Source organism: Rhinichthys klamathensis, unplaced genomic scaffold (assembly GCF_029890125.1).
Source record: "Rhinichthys klamathensis goyatoka isolate OS25496 unplaced genomic scaffold, OSU_Roscu_1.1 h1tg000191l_1, whole genome shotgun sequence".
NCBI lineage: Eukaryota > Metazoa > Chordata > Actinopteri > Cypriniformes > Leuciscidae > Rhinichthys > Rhinichthys klamathensis.
In genome coordinates this window covers 4324504-4348678 of record NW_026606717.1, presented here as the reverse complement: position 1 = coordinate 4348678, position 24175 = coordinate 4324504, and the positions used below count along the sequence as shown (strand labels likewise).

Here is a 24175-nt window from a genome sequence, read left to right as displayed (position 1 = left end):
TATAGGCACAATGAAGGGAATTAAGGCCACGTTGAGTATTAGACCTAACAGTGTACCCAAATTCTGTCCACCACGTAATGTGCCATATGCTCTTAGACCTCGAGTTGAGGCCGAACTAAAACGACTGACTGAGCTTGGAGTGATCTCACTAGTGGAGCATAGTGATTGGGCCACGCCGGTGGTGCCTGTCAGCAAAAAGGATGGCACTGTGAGACTGTGTGGAGATTTCAAGGTCACTCTCAACCCAGCTCTTTGCGTGGATAAGTATCCAATTCCCCGCATTGAGGACATTTTTGCTTCTCTAGCAGGAGGCCAACGCTTTAGTAAGTTAGACTTATCAAATGCCTATCTACAGATGGAGGTAGAAGAGAAGTCTAGGGAGCTGCTGACTATCTCTACACAGAAAGGGCTATTTCGTTTTAATCGGTTACCGTTTGGAGTAGCATCATCGCCCGCCTTATTTCAGAAGGCTATGGACCAAGTGCTACTCGGACTACCCTATACGCACTGTTACTTGGATGACATTCTTATCAGTGGCCCTGACGAACAGACTCACCTTAAAACCCTGGATGCAGTCCTGGGCAGGCTAGAAGTACAGGGTTTGCATCTCAAGTCAGAGAAGTGCCTGTTTTTCCAGGAGTCCGTGGAATACTTGGGCCATATCATTGACGCAGCTGGACTCCACAAGTCACCAGAGAAGGTTCGGGCCATTGTGGAACAGAGATGGGGACTCGAGTTTGAGACTCGGACTCGAGTGCGACTTAAGTCCCACACACAGTGACTTCAGACTCGACTTGAGACTCGTCCTCGAAAGACTTCAGACTCGACTCGGACTCGAGCTGCGGGACTCGTGAACAATGTTTATTTTTAGGAAACGTCTGATGAGCTCGCTGTTATCCCCCTCCCTCCGTTACCTATAACCTGCCTACGTAACCACGTACTACGTGGCCTATTGCTGGCAGCGCGCGCGCGACCACACATGAGAGGATAACAAACAAAAAGTTCGACTGCACCGGCCGCTGCTGAGCCATTCATCGTTAGCTTTGGGTTCAAAAAACTTCAAACAAGACGCGCTCAAAAGAAGCGCTCAATGCAAAATATGCAGTATCACGATAAAAGATTCTGGCTCAACTACATCTAATTTTATCAGGCATCTGAAAACGCACCCTGATAGGTGAGTAAACATGTTTAGCTCAGCATTGACCATCTACCGTTAGCTTGCTTATTGCTTTAGCTACCTAACGTTACGGGAGGTTAACTCCGATTGTCTTCCTTATGAAATATGAATGAGCGTTTGTTTAATTGCCAAACTTGTGGTGGTCGATTAACGTAACGTTAATCATTTACGTGCCGCTGGCTGCCCGTTGTCTATAAACAGGTTACAGGATTATTGTTGATCATGTAACGTTACAGTTTCATTTAATTATAACGTTATTACACTGGTTTGAGAGTCTGGGATGTGTTGACTTACAGTATATAAGCTATGATTAGTTGCATAGGCAGTGCAGCCAGAAGAAGCCAGAAATGTTTTGTGGCCCATACCTAGTGTGTTAAGAGAAGAGAAGGTTAACCAGTCTGTTCTCACCCTTTGGATTTTTTTATTTCTAAACATTTTGTTCTTAACAAGTTACATGCCAAAAGTTGGTCAGTTGCTTCACATTTACACTAAAGATTTTGAGCATTTGAATGTTTTGGAAGTGCACTGTAGTGTTAAAAATTTCATTTGGATGCAATAGTTTATTTGCATTTAGCTACACTGATGTTTTGCACTAAATAGGAGTGTGTCAATTTTAGTGTTGTGAGTTATATCATTTTCTATATTTGGTCTTAAGTCTTGGTATGTTCAAGCTACAAGGCAAAATAAAGAAATTAACTAAAAGTAAAGCATTCTTGGTGTTTTTGTCATGTTGTAATAGCCTGTTTACACTGATTATATACCAAAATCAAAGCTGATACTGTATGCTAATAGATAAAGGAGTCATAATAACATATGGTACCACTTTATTTTGATAGTCCACTTTATACATTCTACTAACTATAAGTAACTTTGCAGCTGCATGTCAACTAACTCTCATTAGAGTATTAGTAGGCTTAATATCTGCTAATTATATATTATAATATCTTATTTTGTTGGTTCCCCAACAGATATTCTACTGACTATAAGTAACTTGGCAACTACAAGTCAACTTGTTCTCCAAACCTGAACCCACATCATAACCTGACAGTCTACTAATACTCTAATGAGAGTTAGTTGACATGTAGTTGAAAATGTACATGGTTAATGTCTAAAGTGGACTATCGAAATAAAGTGTAACCTAACATATTACATGCTTTGAATTCCTTATATAAAGCTATGCAGTGTTCTAAGCAACCTGGATGGGTCGCTGTACGTGATGCAACACTTATAACCACAAGAGACTTGAGACTTGACTTGGACTCTAGTTCAGAGACTTGAGACTTGACTTGGACTCTAGCTCAAAGACTTGAGACTTGACTTGGACTCTAGCTCAGAGACTTGAGACTTGACTTGGACTCTAGCTCAGAGACTTGTGAGCATCTCTGTTGTGGAAGCACCTGCACCAGGTGATGTCAGTCAGCTACGTTCGTTCCTAGGGATGTTAAACTATTACGGACATTTCATTCCCGATTTAGCCACAGTCATGAAACAACTGAATGAACTGCTGAATAAAGGGAAGAAATGGCAGTGGACGTCAGCCTGTGAGTCAGCGTTTCAGACATCTAAAGCACTACTTGTATCACGGTAAGTATTGACCCACCACAATCCTAAGCTGCCCCTCCGCCTCGCATGTGATGCTTCGCCTTATGGGGTCGGAGCTGTGCTCTCGCACGTCATGCCTGATGGTGAGGAAAGACCTATAGCATTTGCATCACGAACTCTCAGCAAGGCGGAACAAAACTATGCTCAGATCGAGAAGGAGGCGTTAGCGATAGTTTTTGGAGTACGCAAATTCCACCAGTACCTCTATGGTAACAAGTTCACCCTACTCACTGACCATCGTCCACTGACGTCCATTCTGAGTCCATTGAAAAGTACACCGTCCATGGCTGCAGCCCGAATGCAGCGTTGGGCGCTTCTCTTGTCAGCGCATGATTATACCATTCAATACCGGAAAGGTGCATTACACGCCAATGCCGATGGACTTTCATGGTTACCACTCTCCTACACCCACAAAGAGAAGCTGGGCGCAGTAGAGGTGTTCTACACATCTCAGTTAGACACACTACCAGTCAGTAGCACTGAGATCAGATGTGACACTTCGTCTGACCCAACCTTGTCTCGTGTCTTAGAAATGGTCTCAACTGGTCGTTTTCCAGCTGCGAGGGACACAGGTGAAGAGCTGTCGCCCTATCTGTTGCGTCGGCATGATCTCACAATACAACAGGGATGCCTCATGTGGGGTGTGAGAGTGGTCGTGCCACCTAAACTGCGCCCCCGGGTTCTGGAAGAGCTCCACTCAGCACATCCAGGTGTAGTGAGGATGAAGAGCTTGGCACGCAGTTATGTTTGGTGGCCCGGCATAGACTCTAAAATTGAGCTCCAGGCCAAATCTTGCCACTCCTGTCAGAATGTACAAAAAGAGACTGGGCTAGCACCTCTACACCCTTGGATGTGGCCCTCCAGTCCTTGGGAGAGGATACATGTGGACTTTGCAGGTCCATTTGAAGGACACATGTACTTGGTCGCTGTGGATGCCCATTCTAAGTGGCCTGAGGTGCATATCATGGACAGCACCACTGCCAGCATGACCATTCAAGTGCTCAGGGGCCTTTTTAGTCGCTATGGCAGTCCACACATCCTTGTGAGTGACAACGGACCTCAGTTCTGTGCTGAAGAATTCAGTGCATTCCTGAAGGCCAATGGAGTCAAACACATCCGGTCAGCGCCATACCATCCTGCCACCAATGGCTTGGCCGAACGGTTTGTGCAGACGTTCAAACATGCCTTAAAAGCGTCCAAAGGGACAGCACGTGTGCGCCAGAGACTTGATACGTTTCTTCTGACATACCGAAACACCCCTCATGCAACAACGAAAGAAACGCCGGCTATGTTGTTCCTCGGATGCAGGCTGCGCTCTCGACTGGATTGCCTGAAACCCAGTGTTGCTGGAGCAGTACACTAGTCACAGGATGCCCAACAACAACGGCGCCAACGTCACTCTAGGGCCAGACAGTTTGATGTTGGGGAGCCAGTCCTTGTGCGGGATTATAGGAAAGGGGAAGAAAAGTGGGCGCAAGGTGTTGTGATGGAAAAGACAGGACCGGTGCCGTACAAGGTGAATGTGGGATCACCAGGGGTATGGAAACGCCATGTGAACCAGATGCTGACACGCCCGGATTCAGAGCCTCAGCAGACTGAAGTGAACCTTCCGGTAAGCTCACAGGTGTTACTACCCCAGAGTGATAGTTGCACCACACCGCACCTTCATACACCTCCGCAAGAAAATAATGATGATCAAGTTCCTGAGATCACCGAGCCATCAGAAACACACCAGTCCGCGGAACCAGCATCTACGGAACGTACTCAGGCAACAGAGACTGTGAAATGCTATCCTGTGAGGATCACAAGACCACCAGCACGTTACTGTGATGAGTGAACGGTGATTAGTTAACAGAAGGTTGTAGCACAGTTTGAGTTGTGGGACACGTTGGTTTCAACATAAAAGTTATAACGAAAGTAAGATAACTCCTCAGTTTTGTTTTGATATATAGGAAAAAAAAAGAAACGGAAAAAAAAAGAACTGTACAAATGTATCTCTTATGTTGTGCGCGGAAAAGTGTGTCATTTAGGTTATGTTAAAGACAGTATATTTTATGTTAATGGACACCGTATCTTAGTGGGGAGGAAATGTTATATACTGTATGTAACTAAATGTTGTGCTATATGAAGAGTGACCACTAGGGTGCATTAGTGTTCTGTAATTGACGGAGTTCTCGGATAAAATAAACTAGTTCAAGAAGAAGTGAGTGAACCAAAACATGCGTGTGAGTGTTGCTCTGTGTGCGAATATAGAATTGTTTTTATGAAGACATTATGAGTAACATAATACCCTCCCCATAAATACAGTTAGTAGTCCTTCTGACTGCTCTCTTGCTCGCTGGTGACGGAAGTGCGTCATACTTCCGGGTCACTCACTCTGTGTTTTGCTGCTGCGCGTCTACAGGTAAAGTAGCGACTCTGCTCTCTCTGAACCTATTTCACAGTTATGGGCTGCCGTTATGTTTACTATGCATTGAACGATCGTAGATCTCCGGTTGGTGGGCCAGTCCTTCACTCTGTTGTTCAACGCATTTAAAAGCGGATGATACTGAAAGCTGCCTGTACTGTTGGTACCCGTTGAGCTGCCTCCTCCTGGGTGATACAAAACGCTGCTTGATCGGTATGTAGGATACATCCCACATAGCAAAATTGGTTTGGCCCAGTGACGGGCCACACAACCCACTTTCACTTGGCCCAAATACAGCTATGAATTACGGTACATGACTGGACCAGGTCTGGTTGCCAGAACTCGGGCCACATATGGCCCATGGCATAGCCATACCTCAGCCAAATGTATGACTATAGCTGGACCTATTCTGGTCCTTTGTAGGACCAAACAATTCCCAGACAGCAACAGTGTCGACCCAGATCCGGCCCGTGTGGAATCCACGTGTACAAGAAGTGGGCCGGATCTGGGCCGACACTATGTTGCTGTCTGGGTTGATTCATGTCAGCCTCAACTAAACCATGATCTAGCCACTTTATATACACCCTGCTCAGCTGAAAAATGTCTGAAACACAACAGTATTCTTAACAAATGTTTATTTTTTCACATTTAAACAAAACAATTTACAAAAAAACAAACAAACAAAAAACTTCTTGAATGTCAAGCTCTTGAATGTCAGCTCTTGAACAAGTCTTTTCCATACCGTGGCTTTACTCAGGTCTTTTGTTCTTGAACCTGAAACAAACACAAAAGAGAACATTATAAATTGAAAAAATATTTATATAAATTATTAATAATATAGAAAGCACACACACACACACACACACACACACACACACACACACACCAAACAAAAACAATCATAAATTAAAGCTGCAAGCAGCCTTACGGGGCCAAGCCTTCAATGGTTCCATGGGTTCAAAAGGTACTTAAAAATACTTTGCTTTCAAAACTTTAAAAGAAACTTTAATAACCAAAGTGTTCTTACTCATTAACTTCTTACCTCACAAAAGAAATGAGATCATCCAGCTGCCGAGGTTCAGTAGTAAAAAAGAGAATGAACTCAAAATAAAGACTTTGCATATAAATGAAACACACGTTGTATTTAATAGGAAGAAAGAATAGTACAATGCTTTTCAGTATGATAAAGAAATTGAAATGACACAACTTTATAAAGTTGTAAGACAAAGGACTTGAACCCACAATCTCTGGGTCATATGCCTGTCACTCATTGAGCCCCTGGGAAGTCATGTGTTTCCATAGATGTAGAAGTTCCATAGTTCAAATGAGAATCAACTCAAAATGAAGATTTAGTATTTAAATGGACAGCATGTTACGTTTAATGAGTTTAGTTGATATTATTGTGATTCACTGTTAGGTGGTTGTCCTGCACCTTTAACAAATAAAGTTAGTCCAAGATGCAGTATATAGATCAATAAAATATTATTTTACAACATTAAGATTAACAGGTTCTTGTAAGAATCTTACAATTCTGGACTTTTGGTACTACTTAGGATATTGAACTGCACTAAAGGAGAGAATGTTTTGTTTTTGCATGTGGGTCCTAAAGTCTGGAGCAGGTTTCCTGATAATATTCACTATTCTGTCAAACATTCCTAGTTTAATTGTAGATTAAACACTTCTCTTTAAACAAGAATTCACGCAATGCATTTTATAATCTTGTAATTTTGTTATATTAGATCTAATACATATTTTTATGTTCTATTTTCAGTTTCTAAATTGTCATGGGCATATTAGATATTAGTTCATTAAGTTAATATTCAGAAAAAATACAAGTACTCCACAGCAACTCTAGGGGTCACTGTTTGACAAATGGAAATTTTGCATGGTGTGTCTTTGATGTAATACAACACTATTAACTAAAGCTTAAAACAATTATTGAACCTGGTCTTTAAACTGTAGAAGTTTGTCAGTTTATAAATCCATTAACACCATATACCTAGCCTCCCTTTGTTCTACTAATGGTCACAATTGTGACCTGACGAATAATCAAGTTTTTTGTATGGATTTTGAGATATATTTTTGACGTAATTGTTAAAGATTGTTTAATATCCTTATGTATTCATACATGTTATCTCAGGGAAAAGAAATTGGAATTACATGGGTTAACTGCCATATGCAACTGTAACCTATATTTTTGCTACAAGTACATTACTTTGACAGTCATCTTTGATAATGTCTTGTACAATTAAGTTTTTTTTTTTATGCTGCCTAGAAACAATATTGTGAGAGGTGATAAAAATGTGAATTAAAAATAACTATTATTTTTAGTTTAAATACCATTTAGCACATTGGATAAAGTAAGCAAATTAGAGGGGGCCTTTGAAGTGATTTTAAAGCACCATTGTTGCATATTTAAATCTTTACAGAACAGAATACCAACCGTTTCTTTAGTTATTCACAATGACACTTATGGTTACACTACTTGCTTTTCCCAGTATGGTTTGTGAAACTAAACTTAGTGCCTAGTTAAGAATGGCTAGAAGAATGCACGCAACTTTCCAAATGTAAGATAAGCCCATGCAATAAAGGTCACATATTCCAAGAATTGACACACATTTGTTTTAATAAAAAAAAAAAAATACATTAAACAACATTTAACAAAGCTTTGCCATAAAAATGAAATAAAAATCAATCAGTAGCATTTCAGAACATAATGGACAAAATTAACCTAATTTCAATAGAAAACATGACTTAAATCAATATTTGCCATTCATTAAAAAAAAAAAAAAAAAAAAAAAAAAACACCAATACCATCATTTCAATATATATACACACACACACACAACCATCTTAGTTGTGCATTTCAATACAAAGTCATTTTTGTATTATTTTTACAGCACTCTTCTTAGTCAAAGGTTTTTTAGCTGGTGTAATAGGAGGCGTTGTTGGCTCAGATGGTCTTTTAACTGGAGACTTGGGTTCTGGAGTGCTTTGTGTCTCTGTGACACAGAGGACAGGGTTGATTTCATCGATATTCACTTCAAATAAATCCTCATCACTGGGATGAGCGGATGAAGCGTTTTCAATATTGGTGACTTCCAAACAGTTATTATATGTTAAAGTCAGTTCATCGGAGGATAGAAAGAGTTCTTCTATATCTTGTGAATCACAAGTTGACAGTTCAAGTTCTGGTGCTATGAATTTTGACAAAGTTGAGTTCGAAACCGTAAGAGAAGTTATTTGACTGTCTTGATTTATCTCAATTATTCCATTGCATTTTGTTATATAGCTTTTTGTGTTCCGTAGAATTTTGCAAGTCGGGCAACGGTGAAATTGCTGTTTGATGTTGAATTGTTCTTGTGATTTGTGGCATTTTGGACATTGTTTTTTAATGTTTATTTGCACCCCTATTGGCTTTTGTTTCACCACTGTATTAGGTAGAGAGGGTTCTTTACTGATTTTAGGGCCTTGACCAGGTGGGAAAACTTGGTCCTGTGCAATAGGTTCCATGGTTGTTTTCAGGGTTGTTGTGAGGCTCTTAAGGCTGTTGTACAGTCTAGTTTTAAGATTGGTAAAGGTGTAGGAGTTACCTAGTTGCAGTTTTGAAACTTGGTTTTCCCAAAGAGTAAGTTGAATTTCTCCAGATGGATCTTGCAAGGAACATTCTTGGATCTCACAGTCTGTACCCCAGGCCTTTACAGTAGTTGCGTTGTTTAGCTTGCATACTGTTGCAGATATTTTAGTGATCTGAAAATTTAAAGAAAATCGTACATGTACAATCAAAAATATACATCAATAAACATGATTACAAGGGAAATGTATACAACTGCTGTTGTGGTCATAAGAAGAGGAAATAGCCAAACTTTTCCACACATTAACCAATTTGAAACGCATTAATCATGTTTGTAAAGCATCTAGCAAAGATAACTGAGAAGCAGAGTAATCTTTGCCTGTGCATCTGAAAAATCTTTCACATTTTAGCATTTTTTTGAACGTCAGGCTACTTTAAAATGTTTTTCTCCCCATAAAAACGATTTTGCACAATCTACAGAGGGCTAATATATGTGATTGTACTACTCTCCAGAGCATTACTACAACAAGTAAACAACCCTGTAGGCTATTTACACAGTGAGAAGGTTGAAAAAAAAACAGCTTACCAATTGTCGTGATCCCAGAGTTTTTGCTTCTTCTACAGTGAGTTTTTCTATCTCTTTTGGTGGTTTGTGGGGAAATGTAGATGTTGCGACTTCCACAGCAGTACTCCGATCACACTGAATGAAATATTCAGAATTATTGAGGCCTAAAGAATGAAAAAAGTGAGAATTGATATGGGCTTGTTTGTACAATGAATTTGAAAGGAATACGATTACTGAAAGTTTATCAGATAGAAAACAGGATTAAATAGCTAGACTACCACTTACTTGGCTTTTTTGTTATGTTTGACAGTTTAACCGCTGTCCGATTTAATGCTAATGTTGTCCAAGTTTGATGTTTTTCGTGCGCAAAGATGACAGCTTGGTGATATTCACTGCGACCTGTTTGCAAAGTTGCATTAAAAAACTTTGAGTTTGTTCTAGACAGTTGCACTCTGGAAACTGCATGAATGTAAACATAAATGCAGTTGTCAGATTCACTGGTCTCTGGTCTATTTAAATATTTGTTCATTTTTGCTGTTGCATGAAAAAAGAGGTTTGCAAGTGGTGTGATTTATAGTAGATTAGGCCTACTAGAACAGAAATTGACAATGCTTGGTATGCAATTAACAAACGATTCAATTAGGGTGATTGCAGGAATTAGTAATACATTCATCAAATTGCTGAGTTAATCATTTTAGAATTGGGAAGCTTGGTTTAGTGGAGGCAAGAAATGGATCTGAAAGTCTGCTGGAAATAATTGAAAGGTAAATTTACTTGTATAATGCCTTTTAGGGATGGAGAAATGAAGCCTCTTGAACTTAATTAAGCTTTACTCTGATTGTTTTGGGAAAATATTCAAAGCATCAGGAGCAGCAATAAACCTGGAGTGCAGCTCTGTGTATAATGATAGTGTATTGTTTGATGTGTAATGATATTTTGTTGCTTATTTGAGAATAAATAATTGTATACATTATGTAAATTCTTTAGGTTAGCTTTTACTAGTCTTTTTGGCAATATACCTCAACTAATTGATGTTGATCCAAATAATGTACTGTTAGAATAGTAACTATTTGTAATTTAACATTCATGTAGTAACTAATTAACTTCTATTTACAATTACAATTTATTTTTTAAAACAATTCTTAATGTTAGATAATACAAAAATGTTCATGTATTTTAATGTGATTTTATGGTTTACTATTATGATAAAATTACTTTTATTTATTGTCCACATGACGAGAAGGAAAAACTGATATTCAAGTCACTAAGTAAGTCTAATGTTTATGGGACTTAAAATAATTAAAAGATATGCATATGTACACATTCAAATGTTTAATGTCAGATCAGTTAATATTGTGGAGTTGGTCAAACCATTTCTTGTATGGAATTGAAAGTATTCTTTACTATATACTTTGCAATAAAATGTTGCCAGTGGTTGATCAATTGAATAGGCATTTGTGTTCTGTTTGAAGCTTTATGTATTTAACTTGAAATGTAAAAAAGGCAGCACAATTTAAAAAAATAGAGGTTTACCTAGACCACCACAAACATCTTATCATACCCTTCTGCTCTCCAGTTCACTACTTTACACACAATGCACAAACACATATATGAAGTTGAGAATTAACACATGGAGGCAAAAAAAAAAAGAGGATACGACTATACATAGGAAGAAAACAACCAATTTATGTAACTGCTTACAATGCAATTAGAATAGTTGAAAGTCAATGACTGCTCATTTGTTCACAAACCTTTCTGGATATTTAAGACTTCAGGTAAGAATCAACATAGAATGAACAAAAACACATTTCTAATCCCAAAAGAAAGATTACAACAATGCTTATCTGGATAATAAAGGAATTGAAATGACAACTTAACACATTTTTTTTTTAAATTAAAGTTGTCCCACAAGGGGCTTGAACCCACTATCTCTGGGTCAGATATCTGTCACTCATCTCATTGCACCACTTGGAAGTTGTGTTTTGGCCAAGATGCAGAAGATCCATAGTTCAAGTGAGAAGCAACTCAAAATGAAGAATTTTTAAATAAATTATCTGTGTGTTCTATTCTACTAGCTCCTTCACCTGGAACAGAAGCAACTTGTCCACCACTTAAAGCCTTATGGTTTAGCCTGATAACTGAAGAGCCACATTAGAAAGAATGGCATCTGGCTAGCATGCTAACCAATTAGTATGCTAAGCTAACTAAGATAAGGCAACAAACACAGGCTAGGTCAACTGCAGAGAGGAAGATCTTTGGTATGGGGGCTACTATCAAAAACCTGTTCATCATTTCTGTGCAGCTCGGTCCAAAGATCATCTGATCACACGTTGGACTACTCACTACAAGTGTTTCATAATCAATTAATTTCATAATACACAATTTTAAAGTTGTCCCACACGGGACTCGAACCCACTATCTATGGGTTAGATGCCTGTCACTCATCTCGTTGAGCCACTTGCCAGACATGCATCTACACAGCTGCCGAAATTCAATATTTTCAAGAGAGAATCAAGTCAAAATTAAGAATTTTGAAGTAAATGGAGAACATTTTGTATTTAAAAAGTTTAGATTAAATCATCCAAAATTGGTCAGATTACTACTCATTACCATCACTACAAGTGTGCCAATTTTCTAACTTGTGGTTCATAGGGCTGCCATTGACTACCCTTCTGGAAGAAGAACAACAATGAATTGGACGTAAAAGCACTGCATGTTGTGTGTGGCAGCTTCAGATGAGATCATTCTTATGCACAATGCCTGGAACAGATGCAACTTCTGCATCTTTTCCTGCCACAGTACCTCATGCGGTCTGGGCACATGTCACACTGAGTGGCGAACCCACGACGCTGAACATCGGGATCCGTGGTGTAACACGTTGAGCTAATCACTCATGCACGTTCACCAGCCTGCTGAGTAGAGGTTTCAGTGTGAGAATGAGTTCACAAAAAGTTCCATGACATGTTAACCAGATTAGCATGCTAAGCTAGCTTAATGCTAATTTAGCTTATGACGTGGTACATCCAATCCTGGCAAAATAGATATCATCGGATTCGACATCATGCAAGGAATCGATAGACACCAATTTTATGATTTTGTGACAAACTGTTCACAAGTTACAGCCTCTGAACCAATGTTGGGTCGAACTTGTTACATTTGCGACATCATAACTTTTTTTTTTCCAGTATAGCAAAAAAATCGGGAACAGTACTTCTGTGCGGCTCGGTCCGAAGATCATTTGAGCAAATTTTGGACAATTTTGGACAAATTTTGAAGGAGGAGTAGCGAAAAAACTGTTTTACATTCGCTCCAATATGGCGGCCAGTCACATTGTTGGAAAATAGCATATGAGATATCGTTGAAATCGGCATAAGCCAAGGAATATATTGACATAAATAAATCAAATTTCAAGCAATGATAGCAAAAGTTATAAGCGTTTTTTCAAAAAACAATGATATCTCTGGAACACTAGGTGGCGCTGTGATCAAACTTCTCATGTACCTTCGGGCCATGCTAATGATGATCCATACCAAATGTGGTGAGGAAATTTCAAATAGTTTAAAAGATATTGCAAATTATGACAAAATTCAAAATGGCGGACACGGGGTACATCCCATCATGGCAAAATTGATATCCACGGATTCGGCATGATGCAAGGAATCCATAGATACCACAATTATGAATTTCTGACAAACTGTTCAAAAGTAATTGGCCAAAATAGCAATTTGTCATATCTCATGACCCGTAGGTGGCGCTATTCCCAACTTTGGCATGGGACCTCAGAACATGCTTCCGATGAAGTGTACCAATTTTCGTTTCGATTGATCAAACTTTGGCCGAGATACAGCCTCTTAGCCAATTTTGGGTGGACCTCGTTAAGTTTGCGACATTATAACTTTTTTTTTCCAGTATAACAAAAAAATCGGGAACAGTACTTTTATGCGGCTCAGTCTGAAGATCATTTGAGTGCATGTTTGGAGAAAATTGGACAAAATTTGAAGGAGGAGTAGCGAAATAACTGAATACTGTACATTTCAAAATGGCCACTACTGTAATGGGCGGGGTCTTAATGTAAGGTATTGGTTGTGATCAGCATGATGAGTGGAATCAGGTGTACTAAGTTTCATGTCTCTAGATCAAAGGGTTCAAAAGTTATAACCATTTCAATGTTGAATTTTTGAACTGGTGGTGGCGCTATAGAGTTGGTCCTAGAGGGTCAAAAATTGGTCCAATTACTATTCATTAGCATCACTACAAGTGTGCCAAATTTCATCATTTTCCTACTTACGGTTCATAGGGCTGCCATAGACTCCCATTCACGGAATAATAATAATAAGAAAACTAACAGATACAATAGGTGCCTCTGCACCTTCGGTGCTTGGCCCCTAATGAATGAGACTACAAGGTCCGTGTACGTTTTGATAAGTTTGTTTTTCAGTTTAAAATGAAATAAGCAAAAACAAGAAAATGTATTTTTTTAAATAGACAAAAATATAAGATTTTGACTATATTTTCATTTTTTTGGTTCACAGCTGAAATCTTGTTTTTTTTTCATTTCTTCTTATTTAATTTCAAAATGAAAGACAAACTATCAAAACCCATAAACCCACTTGCTCACTTGTTACATAATTTATCAAACAAAAATTTTAATAAATTGCATAAATAATGAGTGAGACCACAACAAAATCCACAATGGATTAGAAATGCAAACACACACACACACAAACATAGGCTAAATTTGATGTCAAATGTTTAGGAGGTCCAAATCTAATCTCTCTTTTACTCACCATGGCTAACTTACATTTAGGCTACTTGCTAAAAAATAAAGTCAAGCTGTTTTTCAAAACTTTAAACTGCCAGTGTGTAATATACACAGGGCCGTCCATAAGGGGGGATAAAGGGGAACGTTTTCTGGGGCCCAGCCGCTAGGGGGGGCCCATGCAGTCCAGCAATAATTACGTTCATCCTAAATATAAGCAAAGGTTACCATATTTTATTTTTAACCAAAATAGCACCATTTATTGTTGAAAGTGAGAAAAAAAAGCATTTTATTTAATGTTGCTTGAGTAAAATGTAGCCTGTGTCATAATGAAACACCCCTCTCCTAAAAATGGTCTGAGTAAGCTATTTTTTGTTGTACGTAACGCAAAGTCAAAACGCCAGTGCTTCGCGCCAGTTCGCGGTCAGCAGCGCAAGTGAGTGACACACGATGGAGTGCGCGAATTGACACGGTAAGACCATAGACAGTAAAAGAAAAAGTAAGACCCTTTTGCTCACCAACTCCCCAGTGTGATTGAAGTAATCGATTGCCTAAAATCGTCCTGTAAATTATCTAATGAGGCCTATCAGATGCGCGAGGACTGAGAGAATATTTCATGTCATTTACAGCAGTTGTCATGTGGCACTGTCCGGCTAAAACTACTCCAACATATCGAAGATAGGATGGAATTTGCTTCTGCAGAGTGGCAGTCTTATGGTGTGTTCACACCGAACGCGAATAGAGCGTCAAATACGCGTCTATCGCGTCTAGTTAGACGCTTGAACATTCGCTCGAATTCAAATTTTTCAACTTGCGCGGAAGACGTTCGCGGCAAACGTGTCGCCCAATTCGCGTCATTCGCTACGCCCGACGCGAATGATGCGTCTATTCGCGTCTTTGCATTGACTTTGTATGTAATCTACTCGCGCAAATAATTAAATTCGCGTTCGGTGTGAACACACCATAAGATATTGGACAGGTCGCGGGAATGGGGTTGTATCATGACAATTTTAATTTTTTTTTCATTGGTTGTTGCGTTAAATCATACCCAGATATAATAGTGCTATTTTCCGATTGGCTTTTGTGTAGCTCGACTAACAACAGTGGGCAATTGATGTTGAAAAGACATCAAATTGATGTCAAAATCAAGTCAAGGAACAGGTCAAATATGCAAATCAAATTGACGTCAAAACCAATCCTTGACATTGATTTGATGTAAACTGAATGTCAAACATATTGACCTGCATATACATAAACCAATTTCAGTGTGGGTATTAACTTTCTCTTTTCATCTAATTACCACTGGAAGACATTTTCTTTTCAAACTGACCTTAAAATGATATACAATATCTTGATCAAGTCTTGACCAACTTTTGACGTCAAATTGATATCATGGTGCCTGCTGCACACGCTTGATTCCTGCCTGGTCCAAAGTGACAGCGGCGCGGCCAGAGACATTTTGGGCGCTGCGGCATATTAAATATATTATAAATCGTTTTTCTGCGTGAGAAATACAATGTGTGGCGGGAGTGCGTGACAAAAGACCGAAATGAGTGACTGTCATGCTCAATGCGTGACACTTGAGAGCCCTGTGTGTGTGTATCATTCGCGCCGCACACCCCATCACTGAGTAAGTCTCTCTCAGTTAAATATATGTGTTAATGTAGGAGAGAGAGAGAGCACACGCATGATATGAGTAGCCTATTGCAGATTTGGGGAGGGCCCATTCACTGGACCTTTTCAGGGGCCCAGTCATTTCTGTGGGCGGGCCTGAATATACATGATAATAACATGTAATCGCTGTAATGATGTAAGTTAGCATAATTGCAAAAAATGTATCCACAGTATTCCTGCGCCCCATGACGCTTTGCGCGAATTATGGGTGTAACTTCCGTTAAGATGTAAACAATCAGTGAAAGACTAAGCTCTATGGACGCAATAATAGATTTTTACACCTTTTACGATGACATTACATTATTCTACTCACCCTTCAACCATTGAACATTAAAAGGACATTTAAAAGTGTAAAAGCATCAACAAGGTAACTTTCAACAGACCATGAATAATCTCAAAAGCATCTTTCCACAGCTAAATCGGTCGGTTAAATATAACTGTGGTAATCTGTATTATGTAACATACGTTGCCTTAATAAAAAAGTGTTTTACTTCAGCATTACGTGATACTATTTCAGTCATTTTGACAGATAATAAATTGTATTTACCTGTGAAACCAAACCTGGAAAGAGACGTGAGGATTTGGAGAGGATTACAGTGAATTATTAATGGTATACATCGTAAATTAAATCGGGAGAACAGACCACAAATGTGCAGTATGTGTTGACCTTTGTCATACTATTACAGCGGAATTCAAAAGAAAAAAAGAAAATAATCATGAGGAAAAGAATGCAGAGCTCTTACAATGGATATTCTTGTTATAACATGTCACGTTAAAATACCAAGTGTTACGTTATTCTCATGTTATTCTTAGATAAAACATGAAAGAAAACTGATTGCTCATTAAGTCAAACTGACAGAACCAGGTTTATTTGTAGGGCAACCTTATGATTTGAAATGATTCGTTTCAGTCTTTTTGAATGGAAGTTCCCCAAACCGGAAGTGCCGCCCATAATTCAAAACGCAGTAAGCTTGTCAGGAATAAGGTGGATAGGCTATTTCTTAAATGTTAAACTTTTTTTGTATGTGTTACAATACTGATTTTATCTCTCTGTGTCTCTGCATATTTTAAATTTTAAGAGGGCTTTGTCGTGATATGTTGTTGTTTATATAACCCAAATTAGCATTAAAAATTATCGAACTTAAAATTTGCTAATCTCTATAGAAGATATAAATATCATAAGGGCACAAAATTGTTAAAATCCTCAATCGATAGAATATAAACAAAAGTAATCAATATCCTTATGATATTTATATTTTTGTGTGATGTTTCAGGTCCCAATTGCTGCTATACATTTTAGTATGTTAATCCATCAGTGTGTGTCACTTAAATTGAAATAAATAAATGGCTGTGATATAAAATAAAGATGTCTGATGTAATTTAACGTTAAAGGTAAGTTAATCGACGAACATTTAGTCAACTTCTACATTTTAACTAACAGCTACAATTATACATTGTGGCACATCTTTAACATTAAACTTTCCGACTATACTAACTCATACTAACTCTAAAATTAAAAATTATCACTTACCAAACTTCGCTCGCTTTGAGGTGAGAAGTCCGCAACCGTTAGTGAAATGCAGTCGAGTGCATCAGTGCGCGCCCACTTCTTCTTCGGCAGCGCTGGATCCGGAAGATTGCACAGTTTCAATTGAAGAAAAAAATAATTTAAAAAATAATAATAATATATATATATATATATATATATAGGCCCAGATATGTATGGCCGATCTTGAGCCACATTTAAAATCATTTTAAAATATTTTTGAGTAAAATCCCAATGTTTTCCCATACAGAAAAGTAATATATTCACATATATGTGAAACACTGTAAAATATATTTTACAGTGAAAATGTTAACATGTTATTTAACAATAACATGTTATGCATTTTAAAAATATATTTTCAAAATGTATTTCAATATATTTTACAGTGTTTCAGTGGAGAGAAACATTTTTACAAGGAACGTTACTGATTGCTGTCCACCCGTTCTGCCTTCACGGCCACTGGGCAATCACGGCCATACGTTTGAATGTGCGAGCCTCCAGTTTGACGCGGGCTAGTATGTTAACTGTTTGATGCAGTTGAAGGGTTGGCTCTTTCGTTATAATTTGGGTTAAGTGTTTATATTTCTTTTCTATTATTCTGGTTTCGATTTAGTTAATTTACATTTATAGTTTGTTTCTTTATCAGTGATTTCAGTTTATCTCGTTAGATAAACTAATCAGTTAATACATTTATATATCTTTGTCTTATTTGTCTTATTTGTCTTATTTGTCTTATAACTGAATTTGTTTTCCTTGGTCAAGGTTTCATTGTACTTTAATCTATGTTTATTTTGTTTTTCTTTGTTTATTGAGAAGTGTCTTAGAATTTATATCTTATTTTTCTAGTGTACTGCCTTCTGGAACCATTGCTGGTTCTGGCAGTTTGGGTATTTTGTGATTAACCCTCTGGGGACCAAGGGGTTTTTGGGGCCCTTGGGATGTTTTGACATGCACTGACATTTGTGCTTTTTTCAGTTATTTATAAACATGTTAATGGCAAAGGTGTAAATTCACTCTATATAGCACAAACGGGGCTATCATAATATGTGAGCAACATGTATGTACATGTTTTTATTTTTGAGAGAATATTATTTATGCATGGTTATTGAAAAACTTAAAAATAAAAGTTTCTGAAATAAGGCCACAAAACACATATTGATTATTTCTTCACAAGACTTTTGAAAATTGTATCACATAGTCTAGAATATTTGCTCCAAAACTATGTGAGAATCATCCTGACTACTCATTCAGATAAGTCAATAAAGTATTTTAGAATGTGTATGACGTGTTTTGTTTGAGAAAGCTTTATGCGAGGAGGCGTGATCTCTCATTAATATGTATGGCATTTCACACCTGAGAAAGACAAAGACCCTCCCATAATGGCCCTATTAGGTGCTATCAGGCCCTATCATTACGAGGAGCCTTGCACAAAGAATGAGGAGATTTAAAAAAGAATGGCTTTTAGATTGTTTGGATTTATTTACAACACAACATAATCCAAAGATACACAACAAAGGACAAAAAAGCACATTAGTAAACACACTGATCTAAAGACAGAGGCTTGCACAGTAACACAGCATGGTCCCATTCCTGAAACATAGTACATACCTGTCATTTCCAAGGTGTTTGATTTTTCATTATAGTCTCCTGAGAATGTTGAACTCAGCAGGACTAATCAGTGGCATTTTGTCCCTGTAAAAAAAAAAACAAATAAACACCTGTGAACATGCTGATATCAAGAGAAACTATATGGCTGCACGACTTTGGGCATGCATTGTAGATTTTTCTGGTTAAAATTGCTTTTTAATTCTATATATATATATATATATATATATATATATATATATACACACACACACACACACACACACACACACACTGCTTAGAATTAGAAGTGAACACACCCATGCTAAAGTTGACTAAAAAGAGGAATAACAAATCTTAATGCTTTAATTAAAAAAATGAGGAAAACTCCAACCTTTAGGGACGTGAATAATGTCCCTGAATTCTTTGTGAATGAATAATGTATCGCAAATAATTAAATGTTCTTCTTTAAAATACAGGGTGTATACGTCTGGACACTTCTATCCCCAGAAACTCCTAACAAAAGCTGATGTCTTTATTTTGAAGCTTATTTGAAGCTTATTTGATGCTTATTTGATTTGAAAAACTTTATCCAAAACTAGTCAACGAAATTTTGTCTTTTATTTCGTCTGTAACAGTGCGTATCTGTGCGTTCATTCATTCATTCATACACACACACACACAAACAGTATGCTATTTTCCCGTTTACAGACACTAACGTTATTCTATATCGCGATTAGAACAAAGCACAAGCATAAAACACTTACACTTCTCAGCTGAATCTGTTGCTCCTCCTCGAAGTGAAAATAAACCATCACTTCTGTGGTAATTGTCCCAGGATTATTCCTCATAGCCACGCAAGACGAATCTTAATCTGACAAAAAAATATAGTGTGTTTACAGAGTTTACAGCATTTGCCTGGGGGCGTTTATCTATAGCATATGGCCTCAACACATTATCTTATGAATAGCGCGCTCTGCGAGTGGGTGTGAACAAATTAACGATAATGAGCTGAGACGGGAGAAAGTGTACTTCTCTTTAGTTTCAGACAGATTACATTGCAGGAGAATATTTGTTTTAAATGTGAATTGTTTATTTAAAAGTAGAAATTTAAAGCGTTCTTTAGACGTATGTTTCATGTTTGTGTGATAAGTATTAGCGGAGTTTCCGTTCATTTTCCAGACATGTTTCAGAAAGATTTTTGCGGAGACAGAGTGAGCTGAAAGCGCACCCTGTTTATTTTATTTATAAAAAAAAAAAAAAAAAAAGGTGTTGATGTTAATGTGAGTGTACACAAAAAAAGAAGACCCTCTATATTTTATAATCATGTATTGATTTTATTTATATGACCATAAATGACGGAGTATTTTAAGTCTATGTTGCTGCTATGTGAAAGAAAAAACAGCAAAACGCGCCGGCGCGTTCTTGGTCCCCAGAGGGTTAAGATTATTTCAATTTGTTCTCTTCATTTAAGTAGTACATTGATCTTTTTCTTTGTTGTGGAGTGGATCCCCTTTGATCGTGTGTGTTTGTGTCCGCGGGTGAAATTCCCAGGGTGGCGTAGTCGGTGTTTTTGGGGCAGGTTCCACCTAGACTATAACCTCCTCGGTACTGTTTGCTCTCTGCAACACCACAATCGCATATGTGTAAATACTATAATATATACAAAGTATTTGATCAACTTTATAGCTACCAGTATTACGCATTAAAATGTGTATGCTTTGTGTGTTTCAGATCTGTTTTGCTTTGCAAACTCGCTGCGGCAGACCGTCTGTTTGGGCTTTCAACCGAGCTACCGATTGGTGGAATGTTATTGTTCCTGGTTTCACAAACGCGCAGTGGGTTCAGAACTTCAGAATGTCCGAATAAACATTTATATACTTGTACAACAAACTGCATCCAGTGATGGAGAGAAAGGACACAACCTCCCGCAAGTGTGTTCCTCTAAAAAAGAGAGTGGCCATCGCACTATGGAAGCTTGCGACCGGTTCAGAGTACAGAATTTTTTTGGAGTAAGCATAACAACTGTTTGCCGGTGTGTTCAAGAGTTCACCACTGCTGCAGAAACGTTGTTGGTTCCCGAACAAATTCGTTTCCCAGACCAGGAGAAGTTTGAAGAAATGGCTGCCTACATTGAGAACAGATGGGGGCTCCCACAGTGTGTTGGTGCTATTGATGGATCACATATACCCATTTTGGCACCAGAGGAGTACCACTGTGATTATTTCAATCGTAAAGGCTGGCACTCCATCATCCTTCAAGGTGTTGTAGATGGAAAAGGACTGTTCTGGAACGTGTTTGCAGGACTGCCTGGCAGCTTGCATGATGCTCGTGTTTTAAGACTGTCCACATTGTGGGAGTTAGCCAGCCGTGGCAACCACTTTCCAACTTACACCAGGAATATTGCTGGGGTGAATGTTGCCTACTACATCCTGGGAGATTCTGCCTATCCCCTGCAGAACTGGCTCATAAAACCATTTACTGACACTGGACGGCTGACAGCAGAACAGCAGATCTACAACAAGAAAATATGTCGAGCACGGGTTGTGGTTGAAAACGCTTTTGGTAGACTGAAGGGAAGGTGGCGTTGTCTCATGAAAACAATGATGTTTTCGTCAGTGATGACGATAACGAAATGATTTCGTTGACGCACTTTTTTTTTATGATGATAACGCGACGATGACTAGCTAAAAATGGCTCTAAGGTGACTAAAACATGACGAGACGTTTTCGAGTTTTCGTTGACGAGACGAGACGGAACGAAAATGATAATAAGTCTGACGTTCACAATGCATGTCATTTCTGCCTGTTTTGCGTGCAATCTGTCTGTAATGAGCTATAAAAAAAAAGTATCAGCAATGCTGCGGTTTCCTATCCTTATTTTGGGTAACGTTACGCGCGGCACACCAGATTCAACACAACAACAACACAGGTTTTATCGTAGTTTAGTCAAGTCAATGGAGTCGGACAAAAACTACGATAAAACCTGTTGGAAAGCATCTTTTGCAGCGATTTTTGTATGAGCATATCAGTGAACATCCCTGACCACTCGGTGAGTTTCACGTCTTTGTAAACTAAAGTTTAAGGCGTTTTATGAATGATTGTTCCAGTGAACATAGACGTGTAGGTGGGGGGTAAACCTTAAATTCTCGGGACAACAGCATTTGTCCAAATTTCAATCTTAACCGTTCTATTTCATCAGAAACGATCTTAAAACAGGGCTTTAAGTGTAAAATACCGAACTAACCATTTAAATACCAAATTGTTTACAGTATTCAGGAATTGTCTTATTCATTTTTATGTTCAACACACTTCAAGTGTCATGTTTGTTTCATACTTTATATTCAAGTATGCATTCCTAACAACCTATGTTCAATGCACCGTATTATTTATTTTATTATTTTGTTTCAGAATGTTTGCAACTTTGCAGTTTGCACAAGTTAAAGATAGACAGGCTTGTTTGTGTTTACAAATAATATGCATCTTGTTGTTGCACTGGCAGACAAGTTGAAGTGCAAGTTGTAGATCATAAGTATGTGTTCCTAAATAGCTTATATTTTGGGCACGTTGTTCATTGCACTTTAGCAATTTCTCAAATAAAGCCACAATTGCCAAAGTAAGAATGTTTTTATTCCTGGCTTTTTTGGAGTAAAACAGTGATTCCACTGTTACCACTTTATCTGTGTTTAATGTTGTAGTAGCTCAATTTTTTTTTTGCTGTTTAAACTTTAAACCATTCCTTTATTACTGTGATTACTGGTGAAAATAGCATTTAATATTCATGGAAAAACTATAACTTGAAATATGGGGATAAAAGGTTTCTGCCCAATGTGACAATGAAGTACAGCTTGGCAATGGCAGCACTGCATCTCCATCAATGAGAAAGTCTAGTTTATTATGCAAAGGTTTTAAGGTTAGCTGTTGTTTAATGAATTGCAACTCTTGCTACAACCTGTCCAACCTAAGCCCATTTCCAATACTTTTTGACCTAAATGAATTTGTTAAAGACTAATTTTTTTTTTTTACTTAAATTGACTAAAACTTTACTAAAACCTTTTAGTGTTTTCGTCGACTAAAACTTGACTAAAACCTTTTTGTGTTTTCGTCGACTAAAACTTGACTAAAACTATTAAGTTTATAAGTGACTAAAATGTGACTAAAACTTAAAAGCATTTTCGTCCAAAAGACTAAGACTAAGACTAAAACTAAAAGGGCTGCCAAAAACAACACTGCATGAAAAGAAATGACTGTGATGTTACAACCGTGAAATCTATGATTCTTACTTGCTGTGCTTTGCATAACCTTTGTGAGAATCATGGAGAGGACTATGACAATGAGTGGGATGCACCTGCAGCAGCAGAGCCTGTGGTGGCAGTGGCACAGGGTGTAGAGGAGGGGGGCAGGGATGTACGAGAGGGTCTGATGCGATACTTTAATTGCTAAAAAATAAACATTATCTTTAAAAATGTTGTCTCTGCTGGTTTTTTTAACCCTCTGGGGACGGAATGGGGCGGTACCGCCCAATATGGCATACTTTTACAAATGGGTAAATATCTTAAAAACTATTAATGATAGAGAGGTGCGGTCTTTTTTACCGTCTTCCTCAGATTCCGCTGAAAACAGTGATAACTTACCCGGCTTGTAAATATACACACTTCCTTGTTGCACAATACCAGTATGTAAAGTGCCAATGAAATCGATGTTGTTTGGCAGATTCCGCAAGCAACAATCAATGGAAAAATTGCCGATGGCGAAATATTTTTCTTATCCAATCAGAGGAAGGTTACTATGATGTATCTAGCAAATCAGAGTTCTCTGTAGCCTTGCAAGGGGTGGTACTATATAGTTAGGGATATGACGCAAACAGCGTTGAATGGAGAGAAGGAGAGAGAGCGAACGGAGGCTTACGGAGCGGATTATCAGAGAAATATGAGAGAGAGAGTCAGAACAATTATAATATATATATATTTATATACATACAATTATAACGTTATTTATTGTTTTAGCACTTTTATGATGGCAAGAAGTAAAGATTTACGGTGGAACAAGCTCTGGAACAATTACTGGAGAGTGACGAGGAGAAAGCATTGCTTAGAAAATTCTAAGCATTCCTAAGAAAAACGCCTAGGACTATTTGTAAATAAAGTTAAATTTGTCATTGTTCTTTACACATTTTATTTAACAATTACACATGTCTGTCAAGCAAAGGCTTTGACAAATATATTTTTTGTTCAAAAACTGTTCACTATTGTTGTGTGATGTGTGATTTTCAGAAATAAATGACAAAA

General features: G+C 38.0%; 1 pseudogene; it reads left to right on the top strand.

Moving 5' to 3' along the window:
• The first annotated feature begins 10 nt into the window (after nucleotides 1–10).
• Nucleotides 11–4142, top strand: LOC130095567 (uncharacterized protein K02A2.6-like; annotated as a pseudogene).
• The last annotated feature ends 20033 nt before the right edge of the window (nucleotides 4143–24175 follow it).